The sequence below is a fragment of the Coffea arabica genome, chromosome 10c, assembly GCF_036785885.1.
Source record: "Coffea arabica cultivar ET-39 chromosome 10c, Coffea Arabica ET-39 HiFi, whole genome shotgun sequence".
NCBI lineage: Eukaryota > Viridiplantae > Streptophyta > Magnoliopsida > Gentianales > Rubiaceae > Coffea > Coffea arabica.
Genome location: NC_092329.1, coordinates 42856911 through 42874357, shown reverse-complemented (window position 1 = coordinate 42874357; position 17447 = coordinate 42856911). Strand labels below are relative to the sequence as shown.

The 17447-nt window shown below is 37.0% G+C and overlaps 1 pseudogene; it reads right to left on the bottom strand.

Moving 5' to 3' along the window:
• LOC113714090 (beta-amyrin synthase 1-like) overlaps positions 1-15362 on the bottom strand; it is a 30996-nt pseudogene extending 15634 nt beyond the window's left edge.
• Positions 15363-17447: the final 2085 nt, after the last annotated feature.

The following is a 17447-nucleotide window of genomic DNA, read 5'->3' as shown; positions in this document are numbered from 1 at the left end:
CACGCATTTTTCCTTAGTTTATCATTTGGTATGTTCCTTAAACCCCTTCCCCTTCACTTTAGGACTTGCATCTCATGCTAGTTAGGGTACATTTGCTTGAAGAGTCCCCTTCCGATAAGGAAAACGAGCGAGTGTGGCTACTCGATAGCCTTAGCACGCTAGTTTTGCCTTCTAATATCAAAGGGAAAATAGAAGTCGAAAAGTTAGGAGTCAACCCCCGTACCCGACTTGTTGCATTCCTCTAGGGTCATACTTTCATTTTTATCATCTACATACTCTTTTAACCACATTTTTTCACTTTTCTCAAACCATACTTTCTCACTACATTTTTCCTATCACGTGCTCATTTTCACCTCACAAATGGAATTCCCCTTTACCTTATATATCTATTATTCTTTTTTTACACACTTGCACACAAAAACACTTGAATTTTGTACAATTTCACACATGCACCTTTTTATACACTTGCACACTTGCACTTGAATCATCATTTGCATTAATCGACCTCTATAAGGTTTTCTTTCATTGGCCGCCACAATTCATGTGGTTGGAACCAAAAACCTTACAAGAGACATCCTAGAATCTAGGGTTTTGCATTTCATGTAGCACATCCAAATGTAATAAATTCTTTGGTTAAAACAAGAAAATCTTTGATTAAATCACGCAACTAGCCTTGGCTAGGTCAAAGGGGTGCCTTGGATTGTATCCTTGCCTTCCCCTTTGTCAAATGTGACTCCCGAACCTTTTTCCTTGGTTTACGTGGACTAGGAGTCGTTTAAAAGGGGTTTCTTACTAATTTTTTTCCTCATTTTTCTTAAAAAATTCATTTTTTAGGTGACTTGGTACACCTTAACTCATTACCAAGTGGCGACTCCGATTTTAATTTCAAAAACCCTTTTTAAGCTACATTTTGGGTCAAATCGTCGCATTCTCAAAACCCCGTTTAGACCCATTTTTCTTTTAAATCACAATTCATTTTCCAACCACAAAACAAAATCCATTTTTTAAACCATTTATTTTTCTTATCAAAAAATGGGGCGCGACAAGGGCAAAAACCCTGTTAACCAACCTGAAAACCCTAGGAATCATGTGGAAGGGGAAGATAGATCCCTTGAACGATTCCAAAAATTCTCCCCAACAAAATTTCTTAGAGGATCTGACCCTGATGTGGCTGAAAGGTGGCTAGAGAAAATGATTGATATTTTTGTAGCATTGCATTATACTGAGGATAGGCAGGTGACCTTTGCTATTTTCCAGTTAGAGGGTGTGATACCCTAGATTTTAGGATACTATTTTTGTTTAATCTCAAAGAAAAGATTACGGTTTCTTTATTTTATTTTTATTTTAAAACATTGTTTTATTTTAAAGACTAGAAACCCTACTTGTACTTTAAAACCCTAGTTTACTTGTGACTAACAGGTTGTGTTTAAATCCCTCATATTTGACTCAAAACCCTAATTTTATTCTATGGAATTGTAAAATTCATCACATTTTTTCTTAAAATTCCCTTTTATTTGAAATACGTTACCTTATTATAGCTACACTACTTATTTACATCCTCAAGGGTTGGAATAAAGAATAGAATTAAGAGTTTTACCCTTAGTTTTATAGTTCGGGTAAATTAGAGTTTTCATGTATTTTGGTAATGTGATTAAGTGTGGAGGGTTGTGTACTAAATTTTGTAATTAAGAGTGAGTTTTAGATGAGAAATAATATGAGATTAGAAGTGAGATTAATAAGTTAGTAAATTATAAGTAAAAAGCCTAGTACGTGCGAGTTAAGGAAAAACGGGTAGAACCGACGTGCATCGTTTGTTACCGAGTGAGTGCACCATGTGAACACCATTTTATTACCTTAATACCCTTGCTATTAATTGAGTTAAATCAGCCCCAAAATATCTGATAAAGCAGCCAAAAAGTTGGACAAAAAAACAAGAGAGAGAAAAGAAAATTTTGACCACCAATCAAATTGTGACATGTGTTAAACTTTGACCAAGCCTTTTTCTTGCTTTCTTATCTTTTCTTGGGCTGCATTTCTTCTTCATTTTCTGCACATTTAGCCGTGAGAGTGAGGAGAGAAAAGGAGAGAAAGAAACACTTCATTCCATCTTGATTTCTTGCTCAATCTTGCAAACTAACCGATAGATTCACCAAATAATCCATGGAAGTTGCTTAGGAAGGTGGATTGCCATCTTGGAGTGGAGAGTTTTGGTGGTTCAAGCTTACTAGAGGCTGTTGTGCTTCTCCAATACTAGGTAAGGAAGGTATTAGTTCATGGTTGTACTACTTTATGGTTTACAAGTGAATGTTATGGTTTGTTGGGTAGATCTCATGGTTTAGTAGTAGATTTGGTCAATTCCAGCTTTGTAGTGTAAAATTTCAGCTTTGGGTTTGAATGATTTTCTTCTTATACTTGCTGTATGGATGATATATGATATATATAAGCTTGTATATGAGGTTGTAGTGCTGGTTTCAAGCTTAAAATGAGAGTTATACCTTGAATGGAGCAAATTTCCAATATATCGGTTTCTTATGCTTCAGTTCTGTCCGGTTTCAGTGCCCTATGTTAGAGGCCGAATTAGGCTTGACACAAAACATGAAAGTTGTAGAGAATGATATTTTATAGTATCTTGCAAAATTTCAACTCAATCGGAGCAATGTAGCCTATGAAAAGACCGAAATACCCCTGCTGCCCTTTTTCTATCCAAACATACTAATCAGCTTCTGTAATTGGTTGTTTTGACCAGGAATACTACTTATTTGGCTGTTGATGTCTTCTTAAGACTTATAGCCTTGTATCTTAGCTTTCAAATGGCTTTCAAATCACTTGAATTGGAGTTGTATATTCTGAGATATAACTGAATGAGTCAGGACTGCCATAGTAAACTTCGAATTGAAAAATCTGGAGTTGTTGTGGTAAATTTGACCTAGATACATTGCAAACCGGACTGAGTGGCCTTCTTCAACCTTGTAGCCCCCTGTCTTAGCTTCAAAATGGTATAAGTTGTACCTCAATCCGATAAGCGTAGCCTCGGATGTGCCCATTCCGTAAAAATCCGTCAAAACTGTCTTTTATAAACTTCGTTTCCACACTTGTTGTTAGCTTAAATTTTTGTCCTTGTATTGTCTTGAGCATATTGAGTGGCTGTTTATGTTGTGTGTAATGTTGGGATTGATTGAGGAAAACAATGAAGCCATAAATGGCTGGAAAATGGGTAAATACAAAAGGCATGCTGCCCAAATTTTCGTTCGAGGACTAATTTTCTATTTGAACTTGTATATTTTCGTTTGGCAAATACTATGACCATTTTTCCATCTTAAAACATGGTCCTTCTTCAATTGGAAACTCCAAATGTTTGCTTACTCTTACCAAATAAAGAGAAGTGGTTTAGGGTTTTCTTGGGTACTTTGTTCTTCTTTTTACATGAATTTCATTAAGACCTTTAGTTTATAAAATCTACTTGAATATGAGATGATTTTGAACCATATAAGCGATTTCCGAAAATAGTATTTCTTAGCCTATCTAGTTGGATTTCGATTTGTCTTTGGTTCAAGTGTTTTCATTGGAAAATTTTATAATCCTTTTGAGTTTGGTTTTACATTTGGTCTACGAAATCCTAATTATTTTGTCTACGGGTCTAAATGTCCTCGTTTCACTTTAAATACCTAATTGTTTGTGCTGGATGAGCTGTAATATTCTGTCTCGTTAACTTTAGGTTTTCTCGGTGACTAAGGATAATATCCGGAAGGATATTTTGCAAGTTGTTTTGCGTACATAGGTGAGTATTCTATATACGTTTTGTTTCTATAACTATGTGGATTGTTGTGACTATGTGATTATTTGTGAATATTTGATTAAATGTTAATTGTTTTCTATTATTTCTCAAATGAACTTTTGCTAGGTAAGTGTGTACTTTATCGCACTCGACCTAAATAAACATGAAATTTTTGGTGATTAAATGTTGAAATACTAGTTGCGCATGAATGTAAGCCTTTTTGGCTGAACTGGACCCTGCCCTTCGTTACCGATCGACTCGAGCCAGAAGCGAATTTGGTCGGGCGATATGGTGACCCTGGGTGTGAACGTCGGTATACTCAAGTATTACCTTGTAGTCCGACAACGTCCGGATGGGTGGAGCCTGGCCAACGGTTGGGAAGGGGGTGAATGAACGAACGAAAGAACAAACGAGGGATTTTACTTACAAAAATGCATTTTTAAACGATTTGGAGGAATAAGGGGAAATGTCAGGAGAACGAACAAACAAACAAATTGCTCCTTGTGAGCCGTATCCTTTTAATGAATGTGTTACTATCGCTTTCCATTGTAAATGTTTCTTGAATTATTGATACTCCATGTTTCATGTATTGAAATGATTATTTGATTATGTGTTCGGAACCTCACTGAGCTCTTAGCTCATCCCTTTAGTTTTGTTTTCCTTAACAGGGGAAGGCACGCAAGGATGAGAGCTTAGTATGGACTAGCTTGGTCTAACTCTCTGTTTTTGTAATGGTTCTCGCCCTAGTGTTTGGCACGGGCTGGTTGTATGGTGAAATGAGAACCTTTGTACCTTTGATGGTTGTACTTCCTTTTGAGATAGTAATGTATATATAAGTTTCACTTAAGTTTTGGATTGTTGTATGTTATTCCTTTGGTTGTATTCCGAATTTGATTAAGGAACGACTGAATCCCGGCGAGAGCTGGGCAGGCGACCCGCCGAACCCTTTGGTACGCCTTAGGGGAAGGTGGGGCCGTCACAGAGGGAGCAACTCGTTCTTGGTGGAATGTGATATGAATGAAATGGGAAAGAGACCAAACCCTGAGGACTTCTGTAAATTCCATGAGGGGGTTTAATACAAAATATTTTCGACCTTTGATTCAGGAGAAAAAGGAGGACGAGTTTATTAGACTTCGCTAGGGAACCCAAACTATTGTTGAGTATGAAAGTCAATTCACCCGGCTATCTAAGTTTGCCCCTGAGCTACTAGTAACAGAGCAAAGGCGAATAAGGTGCTTCGTACAAGGGCTAAATGTCAAGATTCGGAAGGATTTAGCTGTAGTCCAAATCAATACGTTTAGTGACACTGTAGAGAAAGCCGCCCAATGGATTGAAAGTGTGAGGCTACAAGTTAGAACTTTTCAACCAAAGAAGCGAGATGTGCCAAGTAGCGACCTTGGGTAAGCTGATAAAAATATACATCCTAAGTTTGGAAGGGGAAATAGCGGAATAAGACTTCTGGGGACGCAAAGAGGAGCCCCGTCAAGAGAAGGTCAAGGTGGGAGAGGACAACAAAGAGGTGTCTCACAAGGAGGTTCGATATCAGCTTCCTGTGTCTTCTACGATTATTGTAGGAAGCTGAACCATACGGAGGAAAGTTGTTGGCAGAAAGAGATAAATTATTTGCGCTGTGGAAGTGCCGAGTATCAAATCGCCAACTATCCAATTCCACCTTGAGAAGGGAGTAGGACCTAGTAGCCGAATAAGGCAAACCCTGGACAAGCAAAGGTGGAAGGAAACAGTTTGAAAGTGCCGGTTTGGATGTATGCAATAGAGCAACATCAAGTCCCTGACTCATTTGAAGTTATAGAAAATACGATCTCTGTGTTCCACCGTTTAGATAAGATTTTAATAAATTCTGGTGCTACTCATTCCTTTGTCAACCCTAATTTTATATGTGAAATTGATGTGAAACCTGCTAGATTACCATATGATTTGGAAGTTAGGACATCTACGGGTGACCAACGTTTGATCACTAGTATGGTTTATAAGAATTGCGAAATTTGGGTTGGAGAACGGAAATTATTGGGGGATCTAATAAACTTAGCCATTAAGAGGTATGACGTCATCTTAGGTATGGATTGGTTAACTCAATATGATGCTCAACTAGATTGCAAGAGGCAACCTTAATGCTACATGTGAGAGGTAGGTTAGCCTCATCTACACTTATTTCAGGCATTTGAACTAGGAAATTGTTAAGTAAAGGAGCGCAGAGTTACCTAACTTTTCGAATAAACACTCCAACAGATAAGTTGAAGGTAGAAGATGTACTAATAGTAAAAGAGTATCCAAATGTGTTCCCTGATGAATTAATAACCTTACCTCCGAAGAGAGAGATAGAATTTAAGATAGATTTATTACCCAGGACAGCACCTATCTCTAAAACTCCATATTGGATGGTATCCGCTGAACTTAAAGAATTGAAGTTACAATTGCAAGATTTATTGGAGCGAGGGTTTATTCGAGAAAGTGTATCTCCATGGGGAGCTCCGGTACTCTTTGTTAAGAAGAAAAATAGAAGTTTAAGGCTGTGTATAGACTACCGGGATTTGAATGGTGTGACAATTAAGAATAAGTACCCTCTACCACATATTGATGAATTATTTGACCATTTGCAAGGAACGGTGGCATTTTCTAAGCTAGACCTCCGATAGGGGTATTATCAATTGCGAATTGGAAAGAGGATATACCAAAAACTGCATTCAATTCTAAATATGGGCATTTTGAGTTTGCAGTAATGCCCTTTGCATTAACCAATGCTCCTGTAGCATTCATGGATTTGATGCATCGGATTTTCAAACCCTACTTGAATCGATTTATAGTTGTGTTTATTGATGATATCCTCGTTTACTCTAAAACTTAGGAGGAGCATGAGCAGCATTTGAGAATTGTATTGCAAACTCGAGAGAATACCAATTATATGCTAAGTTTAATAAATGTGAGTTTTAGTTGGAGAAAATATCTTTTCTAGGGCATGTGATTTCAAAAGATGGCATTGCAGTAGATCCAACCAAAGTAGAAGCTGTTGCTACCTAGAAACGGCCAAAAAATCCTATTGAGATTCGTAGCTTCCTAGGTCTGGCAGGATATTATCGTCGATTCATTAAGAATTTTTTGAAACTTGCCGATCCTTTAACTGATCTGGCAAAAAAGTATGGAAGCATTGTTTGGGATGCTAGATGTGAAACTAGTTTCTAAGAATTGAAAAAAAGATTAACCATGGCACCAGTTTTAACTCTACCTAATGGAAAAGACAGTTTCACTGTATATACTGATGTCTCGAGAGAAGGATTGGGATGTGTATTGATGTAAAATGGAAATGTGATTGCCTTTACCTCTCAGAAGTTGAAACCTCACGAGTAAAATTATCCAACTCATAATTTGGAATTACCAGCCGTTGTCTTTACCATGAAAAAGTGGAGACATTATTTGTATGGGGTAACTTTTGAGATCTAAATGGATTATAAGAGTATTAAGTATTTATTTTCTCAAAAAAAACTAAACATGAGGCAGTGTCGATGGATGAAATTTTTGAAAGATTATGACTATACTATTAACTATCATCTTGGGAAAGCCAATGTAGTGGCGGATGCCCTAAGTCGAAAGGCTCAAGTGGCTGGATTAATGATTAAGAAATGGAATATGTTAGAAAGGTTAGTGAGTGGAATCCTCGCCTTGAATGCCAGAAGGTGATTTTCGAAAATATTACGGTGAGATCCACCTACTAGATCGAATTAATGAAGCTCAGAAAAAAGATTATGCGGTATAGAAGTGAACAGAAAAGGTGCAATAAAGGGAATTGCCTGATTTCAATTTGAATCATGAGGAGATTTTGAAATATCAGAACCGAGTGGTTGTGCCGAAGGATGAAATGTTGAAAAGAAAAATTTTGGAAGAAACTCATCGGTCTAAGTATACGGTCCATCCGGGTAGTAGTAAAATGTATCAGGATTTAAGAGGGTTATATTGGTGGGATAACATGGAGAAGGAAATTGCTCAGTATGTTCAAATCTGTCTCACCTATCAACAAGTTAAAGTCGAACATCAAAAACCCTCAACCTTGTTACAACCTCTTGAGATACCTAAATGGAAGTGGGAATACATTACGATAGACTTTGTCTCAAGTTTGCCACGAACGCAGTGAGACCATGATGCCGTTTAGGTAATCGTTGACTGGTTGACCAAATCGGCTCATTTCTTACCAGTGAACATGAAATATTCCATGGAAAAGTTGGCTTAGCTATACATGGATGAGATTGTGAGGTTGTATGGAGTACTAATAAGCATAGTCTCAGACAGGGATCCCCGATTCATGTCTCGATTTTGGCAAAAGTTGCAAGAAACCTTAGGGACCAAATTAAACTTCAGTACCACATACCATCCTCAGACAGATAGATAATCCAAAGAAACCATTCAAACCCTCGAAGATATGTTAAGGACGTGTATTTTTTATTTTGGAGGTAGTTGGGGTCAGCACATGACGTTGGTGGAGTTTGCCAATGATAACAGCTATCATTCATTTATTCAAATGGCACCATATGAAGCTCTCTTTGGAAGAAAGTGCCGATCATCGGTTTACTGGGATGAAATAGGGGAAAGAAAGATTTTAGACTCGACGACAGTGCCATGGATAGAGGATGCACATGAAAAGGTCAAATTAATATGTCAGAAACTCCAAACATCCTAAAGTCGGTAAAAGAGTTACGCAGACAATCGAAAAAAGGATTTGGAATTCGAAATTGGAGATCTCATGTTTCTTAAGGTCACTCCATTGCGAAGTGTCATGACGGGTAAAGGAAAGAAACTTCAACCAAGATTTGTGGGACCCTTCAAAATTCTTCAATGAGTCGGAAATGCGGCATATCGACCTGAACTACTATCGAGTTTGTCCAGGATTCATGATGTCTTCCATATCTCGATGCTAAAGAAGTACCATCCTGATCCGACTCACATCTTACAACCAAAAGAAATTGAAATAGATGAGTCTCTCACCTATGAGGAAAAACCTGTGCAACTGCTTGACCGAAAAGTTAAGGAATTAAGAAATAAGCAAATTCCCTTGGTGAGGATCTTGTGGAGAAATCACGATGTAGAAGTGGCAACCTAGGAAGTGAAGGAGGAAATGCAAAAAAAATACCCTGAACTATTTGTTAATCAAGGTGAGAATTTCAAGGACGAAATTCTTTTAAGGGGGAGAGAGTGTGAGGACCCTAAAAAATTTATTTTATTTTATTTTTTTGAATATATTTTCTTTACTTTATTTTATTGCCTTAATTTCCTAGATATTTTTATAAGTGAGACAAGTTTTTTAATCATGTTCCTTCTGTAAGTTAGTTCATGTAAAGTTCATAGTGCATTATGGAAGTAAGACCCACTAGCGAGGTGTGTGCACTAAATTTTTGAAAATTAAGAGGAGTTTTGTACAAAGGGATATTATTTTATAAGGTGTTAGGGGATAATTAGAGATTGGTTAGATATTTTAGCATTTGGAATGTGAGGACTCGCAAATTTCTTGTATTTTTCTCAAAAATACCCTTTTATTTGAAAATTATTATTTGTCAAAGCCCACTACCCAATTATTTCACAATAAGTGTAAGTAAACCTAGAGAATAGGGTTTTACGCTTCGGTTTCAAGTTTGGAGCAAAATTAGGGTTTTCGCGATTTTTCGCCTAATGAATTTTCGGTACAGAGTAAGGATTAAATTTGAGGATTAAAAGTGACTTTTAAGTGAGAAATAATATGTGATTGGTAGCAATGATATAAGGTTAGTGAATGGGAAGTAAAAACCCTAGTACGTGAGTTTTTAAGAAAAACGGCGCGAACCGGCGGGTCCCGCGCACTACCGATTGAACGCACCACTTGACCACCACTTTCTTACCCTACAAGTTCATTGATACTTGAGCAAAATATCTTCTTATATTACAGCTAAGGCTGACCAAAACTAGTGGCTAGAAAAGAAGGAAAAGAAAGAGAAAAAAAGAAAGGTGGTGGTGGCGACAAGTGTCGCCACCTAAGAGCATCTTGACCAAGACACTTTGGCTTCTTACTTAACCAATTTTTTCACCTTTCCTCTCCATATTTCTGCTGCTGGCCGAACCAAAGAGTGTGAGAAAGTGAGAGCAAGAAAAAAAAAAACATTCCATCTTCTTGATTTGCTACAACTAAGTGAGGAATTCCAATTCCAAACCGATTAAAGTGGAGGTTGTGAGTTGGGAAGCTTGAGGAACCAAGAAATTTCAAAGGGAGTGAACTATCACTCATCCAAGTCTTGCTTTAGAGGTACAAATCTGGTCATGATCCTTGTTGCTTAAATTTTGGGTTTAAGATGATTTTTAGCTTAAGTTTTGGCTTAATTTCATGATTATGCAAGTGGTTGTTATGAATTTTGGGATGAATAAGCAAGCTAGGGTTTCATAGCTCTCTGCCTAAACTTGTTGTATGATTGTAAATGTTGTAATTAAGGTTATATAAGGTTGTTTGGTGGTGATTAGAACCAGAAATTTGAGAAAATTCCACTAGAAACTGAAAATTTCAGAATTCTGGAAAATTATTCTTCTATTCTGTCCGGTTTTGTAGCCCTATGTTAGAGGCCGAATTGGCCTTAGGTCAAAGAAGGAAAGTTGTATATAATGGTATTTTATAGGTTCCTACAAAAGTTCAGCTCAATCGGAGCAACGTAGGACATGAAAAGTCCAAAATACCCTTACTGTTTTAAGTATTTCCCAAGCAGTCCGTGTGATCAGTTAAGTCCAGTTTATCACGTTTTTCGACTAGGATCCATTCTGATTTAGCTTTTTACCAAAACATGAAAGTTGTATTATTCTGAATTAGCTTTCAAATACCTCTAAGAATACCTGATTCGGACTTGTGTACTCTGAGATATGTCCATTACAGTGTTCTGCGTTTAAACAGCCGATGAATTGGTTTCAGGTTTAGTAATTTGAGAATTTGACTAAGTTACATTAGGGACTGGACTAAGTGACCTTCATGAATGTTGTAGCTCTGTGTCTTAGTTTCGAAACGGCATAGGTTTTGTCTCAATCCGATAAGCGTAGCTTCAGATATGTTATTTCCGCATACGTACGTCAAATCTGTCTTGTGCTAAGTTGAATTTCTGCACTTGTGATTGTTGTAATTCTTATTCTTATGATATTGTGAGCCTATGGAACGGCTCTTGACTTGAATTGCTTATGTGTGATGTTGGGTTGTGGTTGAGGAAAAATAATGAAGCCAAAATGGCTGGAAAATTAGGTAAACACAAAGGGCATGCTGCCCAAATTTTCGCTCGAGGGCTAGGTTTCTATTGGAACTTGTATACTTTTGTTTGGCCAATACCATGACCGGTTTTCCATTATAAAACATGATTTTTCATCCTTGGGTTCAAACAACCCTCTTCTTACCTGAAAGTCATCTTTACACGTTTTACTCTTAATTAGTCGGGTTTCTTTGTTTCCCTTAAATGTTTTGCTCGATAAACTATAATAATGTTCTTTTGTTCAACCTTAGGTTTCATTGGTGATTAAGGGTAATATCCGGAAGGATATTTTGCACGTTATTTTATATATCTAGGTGAGTGTTCCTTATTTGACTTTATGACTTGTTGTTATCATTTGCTAATGTGTTAATTGTTTTTAATGATTTCCAAAATGAGTTTTCTAGGCGAGTGTGTACTTTATCGCACTCGACCTAAATAACTGTGTAATTTTCAAGGATTTAATGATTGAAATGTTACTTGCGCATGAATGTAAGCCTTTTGGGTTGAATTGGCCATTGCCCCTTGTTACCGGTCGTCTCGAGCCAGAAGCGGACTCGGTCGGGCGATTAGGGACTTGGGTGAACGTTTGGTATACTCGAGTATTACCCTGTAGGTTGGTGGAGACTGGCCAACAGCCAGGACGGGGGTGAATGAATGAATGAATGAACGAACGAACGAACGAGGGTTTATTGATAAACGAAAAATGCATTTTCAAATGATTGGAGGAATAAGGGGAAATGTCAAGAGATCGAATGAACGAAATAACGAATTGCTCCTTGTAAGCCGTATCCTTTTAATGAATGTGTTACTATCGCTTTCCATTGTAAATGTTTCTTGAATTATTGATACTCCATGTTTAATGTATTGGATTGATTATCTGATTATGTGTTCGGAACCTCACTGGGCTTTTAGCTCATTCCTTTAGTTTTGTTTTCCTTACAGGGGAAGGCGAGCGAGGACGTGAGTTTGAGATAGACTAGCCAATCTAGTTTTGTTTCTTTTGTTTCTTTTGTAGTGGTTCTCGCCTAGTGCTTGGCACGGGCTGGACGTATGAAGGATTGAGAACCCTTGTATATTTGATGTTTATATTCTCTTTTGGGTTGGCAATGTATATAAGTTCCGCTTTAAGTTTGGATCAATGCCCTATTTATTCTAGTGATTTATTTCAATTTTTAATTGAGGACTGTAGCGAACGACTGAGTCCCGGCGAGAGCTGGGCAGGCGGCCCGCCGAACCCTCTGGTACGCCTTAGGGGGAGGTGGGGTCGTTACAAAGACAATGGATGAGGATTAACCTAGGAGTGCCACTTGTCAACCAAGCCATGAAGCTTTGACTTTGACTAAGACAAATTCTTAACCTTTAATAAAAAAAATTTGACCAAAACAACCCTTCATTCTTTCTCTTCCTAGCCGAGATTCTTGAGGGAGAAAAGAGAGGAAAAACTTCATTTTCAACCTTCCAATCTTGCTTGAATCCTTGAGTTTTCATCTTAACCTTGCAAACTACTCCATAAAAGGTGACATCTAGAAAGGATTAAGGACTTTGGTGGAGAGATTTGAGAGAAAGAAACTCTTGGTTTCCATTTCTTCCTAGGGTTTCAAGGTAACTATATCAAGAAACCATCTTTTCTTTTATTACTTGCATATGAGTGGATATAAGGCTTGATTTTGGTAGATTTCATGGAAAATTTCACGGTTTGTGTGGTGATTAGAAAATTCCAGCTTTGAGTGAGAAATTTCAGCTTTGGTATGTTGATTTGAGCTTGGTTATGATCTAGTAGCTTTGCCATGTGAATTTTCTAGCTTTTATATGTTATTTTCGCTTCATTATAGGAAATTTCAGCTTGTAGTAGTAAATTTCAGCTTAGGGTTTCCATTTTTCCAGCTTTATTATAGTTGTGTTTCAGCTAGGTAATTGGCTAATTTGGGTGGTTTTGTGGTCTTAAACAAGTATCCTTTATAGCCTATAACTTGTGGTTGTGATTGAGGTTGGATTGCTATGAATATAGGTGTTGAGTTTGCAAGGAAAAGTTAAGGAAAATAAGGGGAGGTGCTGCTGAAATTTTTGTTACCTCCTTTCTTGTGATATGAGCGATGTTAGAGGGGTGATTTTGGGTTGGTTTGGACTTAGGTTACATATGATTGCTTGAGTTCACTTGGATGGGGTGTATAAGCTGAAATTTTGACAAAACCATGTGTAAAACAAGAGGAAAAGTAATGGTTTCTTCTAGCATGTTTCCTAGTTGCATTTCTTCCACTTTAAACTCGAGATTGGTTGTTTTTCTTCACTGTTTTGCTGCTGGAAATTTCCAGCCATGAATTGGAAAGAGGAACTCCTTGGTTACTTATGTCCCTTGGGTTCAAATGCCCTCTTTTCACTCCAAAACCATATTTAAATCTTTGCCTTAGTAGTTACTTGGATTTTTCTTGGTTCACCTAAGTTTTGGATGGTTGAACCATAATATTTTTATCTTGATTGTTCTTAGGGTTTGTTGGTGATCAAGGGCATAACCCGGGGATGAACTTTTGACGCTGCTTTACTTGAACTGGTGAGTGTACCACTTGCATGACTTGTTGCTTAAAATGAACTGCTTGTGATTGAAATTTATGAGTTGTATGACTATGATTTGGTTTAATCTGGACTGGACGAGTGTGTACTTTTTCACACTCGATTTTACTTGACTGTTTGATAGGTCTATTGTTCCTTTGAAATCTATTACTTGTGCATGACTTGGATGTCGTTTGGTGCCCGATATTCGATGACTTTACTGTGAATTTGAATTCAAACATCATTGGTAGTTAATTGAATCGAGCTAACAAGGGCTTGGTCGAGGTAGATTGATGAACCATGAGGAAACTTTCACTGATTCACTGAATACTAGATTCTTCTGATATTTGGTATGCTCGAGTATTACCACCACTGTTTCTATTTGGTGTTCGGGCCCTGTAAGAGGTATGTTTGGTGGATGGAAACTAGTGTAAAGTGGAGATCTACGATCAATGTTTTTGCATCTTTAAACGTTGACGGAATGTCAACGAGGTTGGATCAAGCTAGTACGATCGGAGAATTTGGCTCTTGAGAGCCATCAGTATCCTTTTACTTGAACCGCTCTTTATTGGTTGTGGTATTTACTGATTTCTTTACTTGATGCTTATATTTGATAGATTAAAGTTCTAACTATGTGATTTTCGACTGCATGACCTGTGGCACCTCATTGGGCGAAAACTCACTCTGTCACCTTTGTTTTCCTTACAGGAGGCGAAGTTTTAGGAGCGTGATTTTTGGGAAGAGTTGACCTAGTTATAGCTTTTAGACATTTTGTTTAAGCTCCTCGGTATTAGTATAAGATTGAATATTTTGGTTTGTACTTTAAGTTTGAATCGTAAGTGACACTATTGTATACAATTCGTGTGTTAGTACTTTCTATGAATTTTGGATTAGTTAATTCTGACGAGAGTTGGGTAGGTAATCCGCTAACCTTTGGGGTACACCCTAAGGGAAGGTGGGGTTGTCACAAAGAATCCAAAATTCTGGAGGCGCCAGGTTGGTCCCATACCAATCAAATAATCCAAGAATCTACGACCAATAAAACGGTGTACACAAAGCTTTTTAGTTTCAAAACAAGCATTTTTTTCATGAAAATGTACTAGAAAATACTTATTGGTGATTCAGTAAGATTATTGATCATCTAGCTCATACAGAAAGCCAAGTCTTTCCCCAGGAAGGTATTAGGGTCACACTGCCAAGGTCAAGGATCAATTTCCTGGCTCTAGAGCAAGCATTGTTTAGACTGCCACCATCAGGTCCTTCACCAAGAATCCTCATGCATATGTAACTCAGAGCTGTGCAGAACATTGTGTTGTGACCCTCAATATGCAATCCCCAGCCACCATCTTCATTCTTGCATTTTTGGTAATTACTAGAACCGAAAATTAGTCCATTGTTCCCCAACACCTCCGCCCTTCCCTTCCCAACCCCTCCCTCCTCCCTCCCCACCCAAAAAAAAAGCTATGTACCCGATGACAATAGATATACCAGAGAATTTCTTTCCAGTACTCTATTGGGAAAATTGAATTAAGATGGCCTGTTATATATAAACACATCACCTGCATTTTGTGTTCAAGTAAAATGTTAGAAAAAATATGAAAATTTATTTAGTTTGGATTTAGAGCATTCTAGGAATGACTTTGATCAAGAGGGCTCACCAAAGGCGGAACAAAGAACAAAGGGCCAGCATTCTCTACAGGCCAATGGCCATTACTAGCCTGCAAGGCAGCGAAGAAGAGAACAACCCTGCGTACAGCAATAGTTGCCATCTCGTGGGTAATTTCTTTGCCATCTCTACAGTCACTTGAGGGACGCTTTGCTTAAAATTCTTCTCGCGCAAAAACTGCCATAAAAGGAGAACAATCACCAGCAATTAACAAAGCTTGAACTCTATTTTATAATGATAGCTTCTCTAATTCTAATTAATCGTGGTCTTATGGCAGCACAGAAGGTCAAGTCGAAAAGAGAGAACCAAATTATTGTACTATATAATATTAATTATGGAAAATGGCCTATTTTGTCTCATATATTTTGGCAAAAAAATTTTTTTGGCCCTCACTTCTAAAATGAAACGCATTACAAAAATGAAACATCACTATAATTACTTCCAAATTTAGTTACAACCACATAGAGATATTAAGCGTAAAGATGAAACATCACTGTAGTTACTTCCAAATTTAGTTAAACTTAATATGACAAATTATAACATCAAAAGGCAAACCCTTCTCTTTGAAAAACTATTAAAAATTTTTAGAAAATGATATTAAAGCCTGATGTGTGAAAAGAAAATTGTTGGGTTTATCGCAAATTTATTGTAAAATGATAGGGTATTAGATTATATTAGTGAGGAAAATCCTCACCCATTCTGCTGGTTTTTAAAATGAGAGATTGAATAACATCTAACACATGTCAAAGCCAAGTCAAATAAAAATTCGATGTTGAAGTTGGCGGTAGTTCAAGTCAAGCTCAAAATACTTACTTCTTTTCTTTGTTAAGAGATATTAGGAATTTAAGGCACAATCATAGTTTGCTCTCTAGCATATCAAACTAACCTCCATAAGAGTTGAGATAATCATACACATCACACTAAAAGGATTTTAGTAGAATCATAGACACTGTAATTATAGAAATTATAAACATAATAAATTCTCTCAATCCTTAATTTGTATGGCTTGAAATTTAAAATTTTTGTCAAAGCATCTACAAATCAGGGGGAGGAAATACCTCAAATATTGCAATAATGATAAATATAAGAAAACTAAGTAGCCAAAGTCTTTCAATCCTTATTTTGTATAGCTCTGAATTTTAAAAATTTCGTTAAAGTTTCCACAAATGGAAAATACTGAGATAAGGATACAAAATAATGATAGACATGACCTATAACTTTCAAATAGTTGGAATCCATTAAAGTACACCGTGAAACAATACCATTCATCACTGCAGTAACAACTCCAATTATTAAAATAATAAAACCAACTGAAAATATGACATATCATGTGTCTCGTATGCACTTGACGTTGAATTTAAGGTGATATATTGGTGAAAGAAATAGTGGCGAAACATATAATTTCTCTATACTTAAACTCTTGGTACAAGGACTTCAGTAGAGTACAAAATGCCAGAGTCGCCTTGATTTAATGTAAGGTTGAGATCCAAGGAATGATAGGTTTTGGACTCAAATAGTCATTTCTTTTCCTCGTTTTTTAAATTTCACTTTTTCTCTGCAGGGTAAAAACCCTAAAAGGACAAAACAAAAACTTATGGAGTACTAAATTTGTTAGAAAAATTTTTTAAAAATCAAGGAGGAAATAGAACGCTCTTGAGCGATGAGATGGAAACCTACATGCGCCAGAGAAGGTCACTACAGGGCTTGACTTGGCAGCGGTTGTTCCAAAACTAGGTACGTGCATTCTCAAATTCTTCTCTTTCTTCAGGACTTCCACCGTTTGGGTTGAATTCCCATATCTCGACGAAATTATTGGTGCTATACAAATAAGGGTTGTTATAACCTTTTGCGATCTTTAGTCTCCACATTTTCTCCTCCTAACAGAAAACTTAGGACAGTAAACTGTTGGAGTGCTGCATACTTGCACACAAGCTATTTATATCAGCTCACAAACTTGTTAGTTTCCGCCAAATGGTCCTATATTGATAACGATAATTAATTTGGCTACTATATTGACATCACTGATAGCTGAAGGTTGGTTAGTATTTAGGGAACTACAAAATAAGGAAACTAAAGCACAAACTTTTACCTAATAAATTCCACAAATAAATGATAGAGCAAATGGAAGAAAATGTCACCAAACTATTATTAGTTATGTGTTTTTGCCATTAAACTTTTTTTGGCAAAAAATGTCACTGAACTC